Here is a 13,289-nt window from a genome sequence, read left to right as displayed (position 1 = left end):
TAATTTGAATGTGTTTGATTATTGTGTGTTTTTAAAACATAATACGCTCAGAGTTTTAAAAATAGTAGAGTGATCTCATGTACCCCAGTGGTAATATTTTACATACAATTTTACAGTACAATACTGAAGCCAGGAAATGGACATGGGTACAATCGACAGACCTCATTCAGATTTCTCATGTTCTCATTTGTATCCATGGTGGGTCATTTGTGCGTGCGTCCTTCTGCAAGTACTCATTTGAGTGTTTGTGCCTAAGTCTGTCATTCCATGCAATTTTACCACAACTATGGATTTGTGAACCTACCACCTCAATCAAGATATAGAACTCTTCCATCATCACAAAGGAACTCTCTCCAGCTGCTACCTCTTCATAGTTGCATTTCACCCTGCCCCACCCCAGCCATTCTGAACTTTTGACGACTACTGATCTGACCTTCATCTTTGTTATTATTTGCTTGAGGATGTTAGAGAAATAGAATCATAAAGTATGTAACCTTTTGAGACTGACTTTTTTTTTTTAACTGTATCATTGCATGGAGAATGTATGATTAGCCTTAAAATAAACATCCATATTCTTCCAGAGTGGCTATAACCTTTATACATTCCTACCAACAACATAAGAAAAATCTTTTTTTTCTCCATCCTTGGCAGCATTTGGTGTTGCTATTCTTCCATTAGCTATTCTGATAAATATGTAGTGATAACACATGGTGGTTTTAATTTTTGTTTTTCCTAATGACTAATAATGTTGAATATATTTTCATGTGCTTATTTGCTTTTTATATTTTCTCTTTGGTGAAATGTCTTTTGTTGCTTTTTTTTTTCCCCCTAATTTCCTAATTAGATTGCTCTGTTTGTTTCTGTGTTTGTTTTATTTTGAGATTTCTTAATATACTATAGATACAAGTTCCCTGTTAGATATATTTGCAAATATATTTATCCAGTTCATAACTTGACTGTGTTTATATTTGTTCTGGAAATATTCATCAAGCCTCTATAAAACTCTTAATTTAATATTTTGCAATGTTAGTACTGTGCTTTACTAATTTTAATGCAGATTTTAATTATGATATTGCTTTAAGTTCCTTTCTTTTTTGCAACGAATACTTTTCAATATGTAGTCTGTCACTTCAATTTATTTTTTTAAATCCAACCTTTCTTTGATTTTACTGAGGATCAGTTCAGTTCAGTCACTCAGTCATGTACGACTCTTTGCAACCCTATGAATCGCAGCATGCCAGGCCTCCCTGTCGATCACCAACTCCCAGAGTTTACCCAAACTCATGTCCATCAAGTCGGTGATGCCATCCAACCATCTCATCCTCTGTTGTCCCCTTCTCCTCCTGCCTCCAATCCCTCCCAGCTTCAGGGTCTTTTCCAATGAGTCAACTCTTCACATGTGGTGGCCAAACTATTGGAGTTTTAGCTTCAACATCAGTCCTTCCAATGAACACTCAGGACTAATCTCCTTTAGGATGGACTGGTTGGATCTCCTTGCAGTCCAAGGGACTCTTAAGAGTCTTCTCCAACACCACAGTTCAAAAGCATCAATTTCTTCGATGCTCAGCTTTCTTCACAGTCCAACTCTCACATCCATCCATGACCACTGGAAAAACCATAGCCTTGACTAGACAGACCTTTGTTGGCAAAGTAATGTCTCTGCTTTTAATATGCTGTCTAGGTTAGTCATAACTTTCCTTCCAAGGAGTAAGGCTCTTTTAATTTCATGGCTGCAATCACCTTGATGTACTCCTTTTCCTATTTGGAACCAGACTGTTGTTCCATGTCCAGTTCTAACTGTTGCTTCCTGACCTGCATACAGATTTCTCAAGAGGCAGGTCAGGTGGTCTGGTATTCCCATCTCTTTCAGAATTTTCCAGTTTATTGTGGTCCACACAGTCAAAGGCTTTGGCATAGTCAATAAAGCAGAAATAGATGTTTTTCTGGAACTCTCTTGCTTTTCTGATGATCCAGAGGATGTTGGCAATTTGATCTCTGGTTCCTCTGCCTTTTCTAAAACCAGCTTGAACATCTGGAAGTTCACAGTTCACATATTGCTGAAGCCTGGCTTGGAGAATTTTGAGCATTACTTAGCGTATGTGATGAGTGCAATTGTGCAGTAGTTTGAGCATTCATTGTGATTGCCTTTCTTTGGGATTGGAATGAAAACTGACCTTTTCCAGTCCTGTGGACACTGCTGAGTTTTCCAAATTTGCTGAGGATAAGGAACAATAAATTACAGCTTTTTATAAAGATATTATTTTTATGGTGTCTACTAAAACAAATATACTAACTTAGGTATCCAAATAAAATAAAATTTAAAGATACTCTAGAATAAAATAACAAATTATAATACATGAAATAAATATAAAAAGGGAAATATAATAAAGCTAAGATCAAACACCTGAGTTTCATCAATACAAAGAGGTTTTAATAACCTGTTAACAGAAAGACAGTATAAGATATTTTCACAAAGCAAAAGCCAATATAAAACATATGTAAAACAAAGTGATTCAAAAGGGCTAAAATTTTTTTTAAATGTGCAAAGTAGATCAGGTAGGTGCAAATTTTAAAAGCAGCTATGGAAATCTAGATAATCAGCAAAATTATTTTGAATATAGATCCCCATTGAATACAATCCTAAAAGCATTAAACAAAAGCAAGAAGGACACTTTATGATACAAAAGAACATCATTTACAATAACAACATAACAGTCTTGAATATATATGCATCAGATATGAAATCAACCAGCTCATAGGCTTAAAACACAGAACATACAGGAGAAACTGATAGAATCATACTAATCATAGTTTATATAAATCTTAATTCAAGATGTTTTGTGTGGGCAAAAAAAATAAGAATATAGAAGACTTATAAACATAATAAAAAAGACTACAAGAATGTATAGCAATGCCTTCTTCCTAACAATGCATTTATTTTTTCAAGAACTTGGAACACTGTCCCAAACTTTCCATAAATTAGGTCACAGAGAGGACTTCAGTACATCCCATAAAGTGGAAATAAAACAAACCATTTTTTTAAGTAAACAAATTATGAACACAGCTTAGAAAAGCATTTCACCTTGACATTTTAATTCTCTTTGATATAACTCTTGGGTCTCAGGAGATTACATACAAAATGTCAGAATTTCTTTCAGAAGTGATAGTAATAAGAAGCACTACATACCAAAATTTGTGAGGTCAATTAGAGCAATGGCAACAAAAATTTCAAAATCATAAATATGTATATTAATAAAATAAATAATAGAAATAAATGACTATAATAATGGTCTCAACTGGAAAAAAAATAACTATGTTTGAAGAAGGAGAAGAAATTATAAGAGTAGGAGAAGAAATGTTAGAAATAGAAGAAGAAAATGATGACAAATTATTCTAAAACAGTAGTTAGCTTAATTTACTAGATGGGAAAAAAAGTGTAAAAATTATGCAAAATAGAAATGGATGAGAAGATATAAAATATTCATAAGAGACTAGTTGCATCAGTTCAGATCAGTTGCTCAGTCATGTCCAACTCTTTGCAACCCCAGGGACTTTAGCACACCAGGCCTCCCTGTCCATCACCAACTCCAGGAACCTACTCAAACTCATGTCCATTGCATCAGTGAAGCCATCCAACCATCTCATCCTCTGTCATCCCCTTCGTCTCCCTCCTTCAATCTTCCCAGCATCAAGATCTTTTCCAGTGAGTCAGTTCTTCGCATCAGGTGGCCGAAGTATTGGAGTTTCAGCTTCAGCAGGTTAGGTGGTCTGGTATTCTCAACTCTTTAAGAGGTTTCCAGAGTTTGTTGTGATCCACATAGTCAAAGGTTTTGGTTGCATACCTCTATGCAAATAAATTTAAAATACATAAATAAATAGTTACATAAAATAATTAATTTTTCTAAGGAAATATAATTTACCCAAAACATCCCCAGTAGACAGAGAATGTTTAACACAACCAACTATCAGAGGAAAAAACATGAAAATAGTTGTCAAAGAACTAGTCACAACAATCACCAGGTCTTTATTCTTTTACTAGACAATTCTGTTAGACCTTCAGAAACCATATAAATCCAATACTGTTATTCCAGAATATAGGAACAAAATTTTTAAAAAATACATAATAAAAATTATACTCAAAATCTTCTTACTTATCACACTATGAATATGGATAGAAAGATCCTAAATAAAATATTATTGAATAGAGTTCAACAACACATTAAAAAATAATATATCACACCAAAGGGCACTTATTTCACAAATATAAAGATGATTCAATATTAGGAAATCCATTCATGTAATTATCTGTAATAATAAGCTTAAAGAGAACAAAGAAAACATTTGATTATTGCATATTACGCTGAAGAATATATTATACTGCAGCATAACATATTATGTTGTGGTAAGAGTCAATGGTTATTTCTAACTCAAAGGAAATTATTTAATAAATAATCAATTGATATTTCCTTAAAATAACAACACATATGCCTCATTCCAAATGCCAATGTCCCACTTATTGGAGAAATACTAGAAATCCTCTTGCTAAAATCAGGAATAAGATGAGAACTCCTATCTCTACTTCTTTTTAATGCTGAATTAAAGAAACTAAGCTTTGCAGTCAGAAATAAGAAAACAATTCTAGGCACTGAAATTGAAAATGAAAAGCTCTTAAAATATCTCATTGAAATTGATATAATTTTGTGTCTGTAAAACCCAAGAGGTTTAATGCTGAAATAACGTAAGTAATAAGAGAATTTACTCAGATAGAAGGATATAAAATTAACATACAAAAATCAATAATATTTATCTACACAAACACTAGCAGTTAAGAAATATAATGAAAGAGATGATGTGTTCATTTACAATAACAAGAAAAGATGAAGTACTTAGAAAATGACCAAATGAGCAGTCCGCAAAACTTACACGTGAAGGACTTAAAAATAAACAGAAAGAAAGAAAAACCTCCTGAAAGTCACACATGCAGTTTTGAGCAAATAGAAAGATCTCTTTATTTTGGATAAGAAAACTCAGCCTCATAAAAATGACACTTCTTCCAAAGTTAATACATAAATTTGTGACAATAGCAATAAACATCTCCACAAGAACTTTTTATTCTGCAGCTAGCAATCTGATTCTCAGATTCATATGGAAAAGTAAATAAGCTGTAACGGTTAGAGAAGGCTTGCAGAAGAAAAAGTAGCACAGAAAATGTTTCTGCACCAAATATAGAGTAAACTGTACTGTGTCACACTTCTCTTTACTGTAATTAAAAACAAGTGATATTAGTGTATGAAGAAACAGACAAATGCAAATAGAAAATCCAGAGTAGACTGAAGTACAGAGAAGGATTTAGTGCACTACGAAAGTGATGTTTCAAATCACTGAGGAAATATGCAATGTTTACCCATTGACAACAGGATAGTCATTTGGAAAAAGATCAATTGCAAACATGCCTTGGACTCTTTCTTCTTTCGGGCTACATAGGTTTCTCCACCTTCCAAGGAAGTGGGGGAGCAGGGATGTAAAACCAAATACACTGAAGTATTTGCACTGAAACGGAAATGCTAGTTTTGATACATTTTCTGGACTGACTGATGCTCTCGTTGACTTAATTTCCACAGTGCAGGAAACTGAGAGGACAGAAAATAAGTTAAACTGCTTTTTGAGAAAACAGACTGATCCAGGATATGGAGTATTTATAAGACAGTTGGTACACACTGCTATATTTAAAATGGATAACCAACAAGGACCTACTTACTGCTTAATGTTATGTGGCAGTCTGGATGGGAGGGGAGTTTGGGGACGAATGGATAGATGCATGTGTATGGCTGAGTTCCTTTGCTATTCACCTGAAAATATTGCAGCATTGTTAATCAGCTATGCCACAATACAAAATAAAAAGTTTAATAGAGAAAAAAAGACAGTTGTCCTAGACTCTGCCAAATGTCAATGTCAAGGAACAAACAAGGAGAGGATATTGTTCTAGATTAAAGACAAAAGAAGAACTAATGTAATATGTTGGCTATGATTAGATCTTTGCGTAAAGACAAAAGCTCTATACAAAATATTCTTGGGATCACTTCAAATTTCTTAGGTGAAATCATGATGCTTTGGTTACCTGCGTAATGTCTTCTTAGGAGATGATGATTACATACATGAGGTCCCTGTATATAATTTTTCTTTTATATATGGGTCATTGATACTCCTATTGGCTTCATCCCAGGTGTGTGACTGTTTTTGTAAAGGCCAGGCAACTGACCATGGACCTTAAGTTATCTGCCTACAGACTTTTCCCTCTTTAGATGAAGTAAGTGCCTCAAGAAAGGTAGAATCTGTCAGCTTCAGGAAAAGTGAGATCAAGAATTTCAGAGATGTTGGCTGAGGTCCTCACCAAAAATGGCTTTCTAGTAATAGCATAGACTCTGGATCTTGCACACGTGCGTCCTTAGTCATGTCTGACCCTTTGCAACCCTATGGACTATAGCCCGCCAGGTTCCTCTGTCCATGGAATTCTCCAGGCAAGAATATTGGAGAGGGTTGCCATTTCCTCTTCCAGGGGATCTTCCCAACCCAGGGATCGAACTCACGTCTCTTGTGTCTCCTGCATTGACAGGTGGATTCTTTACCACTGAGCCACTTGGGAAGCCCCCCGGAGGATCTTGATCACAGGCTTATTTGCATCTGACTTTTCCAGATGCCAATAGTGTGGAGTAGAGCTGAGTTTGGCCATGTTGCTTCAACAAAGGTGAGGGTGTCAACACAGGAGTAGACACTGGGTGTTTTGAGGTGTACTTTGCTGCAGCTTGATTTTGAATTCAAAAGTATTGGCCTTAGAATATGTTCACGAGTCTTCCAAAAACCTCCGTGGATGCTGGCAGGCTACAGATATACAAAAGTGTTAATAAGCAAAGAAGACAGAAGCAAATATTCATTATAGGCTAAGACTGTCTTTCCATAATCAGGCCTTTCAGGTATCAATAAGCACAATGATATTTACTGCTCTTCAATATTCAGTTCCTGACTACTGGATGTGACTGGGGTTCTAGTTTTAAATTGTTGATGCCCAGAGGAGTCTACGGCAGGGGTCAGCTGTTCCAAATTTTATTCCTTATTTAGGCTGAAGATAGAAATTGTAGAGATGTTACTTTTGTCTGAGAGACCACAACGATGGAATTTTTGCACTTTTGACTCTAGCAAAAAAAAAAAAGAGCACAGATAAGGAATATTAAACATAGAATGAGAAGGATGAGGATGATAGTAGATAACACTAAATCTTGTTTAAACGTTGGAATAATGTGAAGTGATTTGCTGGATAGGAATCCAATTCTAGAAGGAAAAAAACTTTTTTGAATGGTGTCTGTTTTGGTAGACCCGGAAGTCATTGATTTGGAATATTCATACCTATTTCAGAGCTCTCTGCAGGCAAAATCTCAAATTTCCCTCGGTGGTTCCCTTATAGACAGTGATTGGTCTCCTCGTGAAATCGGTAATGGATTTTCCTGATGCATTGCTGATCTCCTCCCCACATCCCTGGTGGACCATAGGGTTAGCCAAGTTTAAAAGAACAGAAAAGGTGGAGAAGGAGTAGAGAGGTAGGTGAGCATGGGACATGTCTTCATTATGAATGTTTTCTTCCATATGGAGGTAATACCAGTAAAGCAATACATGTTCTATTCTACATCTTTTTCCTTTCTCCTCCAAGGAAGAAGAGGCAGTTCATTGGGTTGGGAATTTGGGAGAAATAAAATGGACATCTGTGATGCACCTTCCTCTTCCTTTCTCTTGAGAGCAAGCTGTCCACAGACATCATGCATTTGACCCTTTCACCTCTTGAGCTTTGGCCAGGGTCAGCCTCTCCCTGGGTGTGAGTTCTGATCCAGCCTAGAGCTGTGGGTGATAGATGGATGACTGTCCATAAGATTCAGTATTAGAACTTGCCCACAGATGAAGGCATAACTCCAGTATCAATCAGAAAAGGAGCAATATTTAATAGTAAAGAGCACCCTGGCACCATGACTTAAATCTGAGCCCTGCAATTTACTAGTCATGTGACCTTGGTCCAATTATTTAATACATCCTTGCTTTAGTCTTATTTATATGTAAAATGGGATAATATTACCTTTCATAGGCCTTTTATGAAGATGAAATGAGTTAATATATGTAAATCACTTAGAAAGCACTGCTTGAACCATGAAAGTTTTGATGTTTTAGCAGTTATTATGAGCATTGTCAACTGTAAGTAATATTTCAATTTTTGTAGATTTTTCTTTTCTCATTTCTCAGTTGGTTCTCAGATCAGCTGGGAAAGAAGGGTACTGTTTTGCTATGTCCTTAACACTCATATACTGTTTATAAACTATAAATATGCCCAACTTTCTCCTGTAAAAAGACCTGGGAGTCTTCTGTGCCCTCCTAGGTATCTATTACATAGAAACTGTGTAAAAATTTGGAGAACCATTAATGTCATGCTTTTCAGATGCTGCTGGTGAAATGACATCTAATAATGCCAATGAATTTGACATTAGACTCAGTCAATCCCTTTCTAATTAGATCATGCTTACAATTATAGAAGAGTCGTGTCTACTTAACTTTTTACCAATTAAGTGAACTAATTTTAATAACATTCAACTGAATGTAATTTTGCCTGGTGAATGTGAGTCTACACAGTGTCAATGCTTTCTTAATATGCTTCCTGAATATGCTGCTATTTCGCAAGAGGGAACATGTACATTGACCTATGTTATCATACTTCCATCTGTCACCATCATGGCTATTTTTAGCAAAACTACAAAGTTTTGTGAAATGTATTTCATCACTGATTAGTTTTCAGCTCTTCTAGAATCTTCCACTTTTATATACAGGTCATTCTAGTGAGAATTTGAGACTCATGATTTTATCCAAAAATCTTTTAGATCTGTAATTAATCGATCAATTACCAAATACTTATTGTGAATGTAATTTACTAGATTTTATGTGTTCTGTACAAAAATATAGAGATGCTTACAGCCCTCAAGTAGAACATGCTACAGTCAGAAACAGAACACGGAGATGTTTTAGAAGATAATGAGAATTAAAAGAGAGTACGCGTCTCACTGTGTCACTGAAAACAGACAAATCTTGTAAAAACAAAACAAAACATGAAAGCACTTTAAGCACAAAAACAAAATTCCTCCCCTCCCCAAAGTAGCTGGCTGGGACAAAAACTTCTGTCCTTAATTATACAAGTTTTCTCAAACCTTCCTTGGGAAATACATTAAAATGGCAATAAATAAATGGAATCCAAGTACTTTAATATCCCCCGAAGTTTACTGAATCCCCTTCCCTTTTGTTGCATTAATTCTGTATGTAACATTCTGCTAGAAAAAACATTCAATCTTATTTGAATGAGATTCAGTGATCTCAGGCTTTTCTACAATCTTCTGGTGTTGAAGGTACTATTGACTGATCATGATTTAAGCCAAAATCTGATTCCCTCTACTTTCTGATTATTGTCATCAGTTTTTGCTCTTGCAGTCACAAGGAATACATTTAATACATCTTTCATATGACAAGTTCTTGAATACTTGAAATCACCTATAATTAAGTCTTCTGTACTCCAGGCAAAATTTTCTAATTTCTAATTATTCTATATATTATGTGTATAATTACACCATCTTATTTTTGTCATCCTTCAGGAATATGTTCTGATCCTCTGATATACCTTTTAAAATATGTGCCCAAGTAATAAACAAGTGACAAACAAGCACTAAATGAAATATTCTTTCTTATTTAGGACACCATATCTGAACTAATTCATCATAACTTTCATTTAGCTATGTGGAAACAATGTCACAACCTGACTTAAAATTACTTTAATGTCAACTTAAATTCAAAGACCCATATCATCCCTTTACTGTAATTTTGCAATAGATTTGTGGGTGCCCAAATGTGCAAAAACAGTTAAAGATAAACAGGTAATTTTCAGGACATTTAGCACAATTTCCTCAATTTAAAAATGAAAAGGTTCACGGTAAGAGGTTACATGACTTGTCAAGATTTTATAACCAGTATAATAAGTTCCATTTCCTTTCTTGGGTTATTTATTTTCTGTGAAATCCTCTACTTGGTTTTATTTTGAAAGATCATCATCGAGTTATTTGGGTATTGATAATCTTCCCAGATGTTTTGGCCTAAAATTTCTTCCTTGTAGGCTTCACGTTTTAATGTTGGAGTCAAGACAAGAAGCTTCTGAATGGGAATAAGAAAAAATGCCTACATCTTTAAAATTCTATCTGACTAGAATCCTATAGCAACTAAACCCTCCGGATATTTAATATCATGTTCCAATGTTATTATTGCTCAAATTTTCTTTAGTCATAATGGATAATTTAAGAGTATCTCTTAAAAATCATTAAAGCAGCATCCCTTAAGTTATAACACACAAATAGGCTTCTGCCTGGAACAAAAATACGGCAAATTGCTTCCACAGTAAATAAAATTTTCTTGCTAGTAAATTGACCCCACACAGCCCCTATTAGTTCTGGAAATGCTTTGTATGGTAATGACAGGCAGCCTGCTATGCTGTCTATAGCTAATAAGAAAAGAACAACACCAGATTTTGACAGGTGACTGTCAAAACCTACGTGCTCATGGAGGAGAACTGGAGGGAGAGAAACCAGTTGGTTACTTAAGGCAGTTTTGTACGATGCCAAGCATATCACAGACACAAGACATACGCAGTGAGAGGTTCACAGTTCTTCTGTTCTAGCCAAGTAGCTGGTATCAGTATCTGTCAGCTGAGTGAATGGTTCAGCCATGGCAGCAGGCTGTAGTGAATTATACAATCTCAGCTGAACTCACAAGCACTACTTTAGGAATCCATGAAAGGTCTTCCTCAGTCTAAAACCAGTGCTTACATTGGGAGGGAAAACTAGAGAAGCAGAGGAGGCAAATCTCTGTGCCTTCCCAACCTTTCTTTTGTTATTGTTACTTTTCAACTTTTTATTTTACATTGAAGTATAGGACTTTCCTGGTGGTTCAGATGGTAAAGCGTCTATCTACAATGAGGGAGACCCGGGTTCAGTCCCTGGGTTGGGAAGATCCCCTGGGGAAGGAAATGGCAACCCACTCCAGTACTCTTGCCAGGAAAATCCCATGGATGGAGGAGCCAGGTAGGCTACAGTCCACGGGGTTGCAAAGAGTCGGACATGACTGAGCGATTTCACTTCATTAATAGCCGATCCACAATGCTGTGATTGTTTTAGGTGCACAGCAGAGGGACTCAGCCATATGCATACACGTGTCCATTCTCCCCTGAACTCCCCTCCCATCCAGGCTGCCACATACATTGAGCAGTTTCCTATGCTACATAGTAGGTCCTTGTTAGTTAACCATTTTAAATATAGCAGTGTATACATGTCAATTCCAAACTCCCTAACTGCCTTTCCCTGCCTTCTTTGCCCCTGGCAACCATGACTCTGACTGCTCCCAAGTCAGTGAGACAAATGGAAGGACCACAGCACTCCAGTATTCTCAGTTCTTCCAGTTTGCATTTTTATGGGACACATACCTGTGCCTCTCTTCCTTTCTTGGTTCCTTCTTGTAACTTTTCCTTGGTTTTCTACCTCACACTGGGTCTTGTTTAACAATCTTTGGGTAATCCTATATTGCTTCCCTTCAGTTCAGTTCAGTTCAGTTCAGTCCCTCAGTAGTGTCTGATTCTTTGTGACCCAGTAGACCACAGCATGCTAGGCTTCCCTGTCCATCACCAACTCCTGGAGTTCACTCTAACTCACGTCCATTGAGTCGGTGATGCCATCCAACCATCTCATCCTCTGTCGTCCCCTTCTCCTCTTGCCTTCAATCTCTCCCAGCATCAGAATCTTTTTAAATGAGTCAGCTCTTCCTTCGCATCAGGTGGCCAAAGTATTGGCGTCTCAGCTTCAACATCAGTCCTTCCAATGAACACTCAGGACTGATCTCCTGTAGGATGGATGGGTTGGATCTTCTTGCAGTCCAAGGGACTCTCAAGAGTCTTCTCCAACACCACAGTTCAAAAGCATCAATTCTTTGGTGCTCAGCTTTCTTTATAGTCCAACTCTCATATCCGCGCATGACTACTGGAAAAACCATAGCCTTGACTAGATGGACCTTTGTTGGCAAAGTAATGTCTCTGCTTTTTAATATGCTGTCTAGGTTGATCATAACTTCCCTTACTCCTGTACCAAGATCAGCTCCGTAAACCCATCACTTTGTCTTCCAACAGTGTTGTAATTGGATAGTGGCTCAGTGTCTCTGTATCAGAACAGTCCTTCCTTCGTGGTAAACTTGGTGCTAGCTGATTTTGTTCCAAGCATGTGCAAATCTGACAATGTTTTGTAATCTAAATTTCACCAAAAAAGGAACAATTTAGTTTGTTATATGCCATACATGTTGCATTTTTAAAACTTCCCCTTGTGAAAATTTGTCTTTTTCTTGTATTTTATGGTCAATCTCTAATCCCAATAGGTTATTCCTAACTTTAATTAATACATTATTATTGATCATGTAAGTATGGATTCCAAAGAAGAAACTGAGTGTCTATATCTTGCTTTAGCTCCTTTCTTTACCACCTCTCCTTCCATTGCTTCTTCCTTCTTAAATGATATTGCATCAAATCACTATAAAGCACTATTGCCATTTAGAATCCTGTGTTCATCATGGGCTGAGAATATGACTGCATGGAATCAGCTTTCAGACATTGTGGGGTCTACAGAAGACACAAATCCAAATTAGTTCTCTTCCCCGCAATTTATCTCTAATTCTCTCAAAGGTAAGCCTGAGAAATCAATGCTCCACTTAGCATCATGTTAAGTATGGCACAGGAGAAGGACCAGAAATGACTTATTCCAATTTCCTACCACACAGAAAGCACATCACCACTTCTTGATATCTGGTTTCCCACTTCTATTAGATTTGCTTGCCACAGCAAGCAGTAAGTTCTACAGCATTGACAGTGACATTAATTATAAGAAAATTCTTTCTTTTCTTGAACCTAGAACTTTATTATTGTAGTTTATATTGATTGGGCATTTTTTTTTTCTTCTGGAATACAACATTCTTTTCCAAAGAATGGAATCTAAAAGAGTATGCCCAGTGAATTCTCTGATATTCACTGCCTAGCATGTATATATAATACCTGGTATAAGAAAATAATCTCCCCTGTCTAACACTGCATGAAGATAATAGTGATGTGGATCATAGTTTTCTAAACCTAATTTGTGAAAAGAGGTATGAATTGTCTGTTCCAATTTTTTTTTCTTAAGAAAAAG

This window comes from Oryx dammah, unplaced genomic scaffold (genome assembly GCF_014754425.2).
Source record: "Oryx dammah isolate SB20612 unplaced genomic scaffold, SCBI_Odam_1.1 HiC_scaffold_7, whole genome shotgun sequence".
In the NCBI taxonomy this organism is placed as follows: Eukaryota; Metazoa; Chordata; class Mammalia; order Artiodactyla; family Bovidae; genus Oryx; species Oryx dammah.
The sequence above is the reverse complement of the archived record's forward strand: the minus strand, read 5'-3'. Positions refer to the sequence as shown.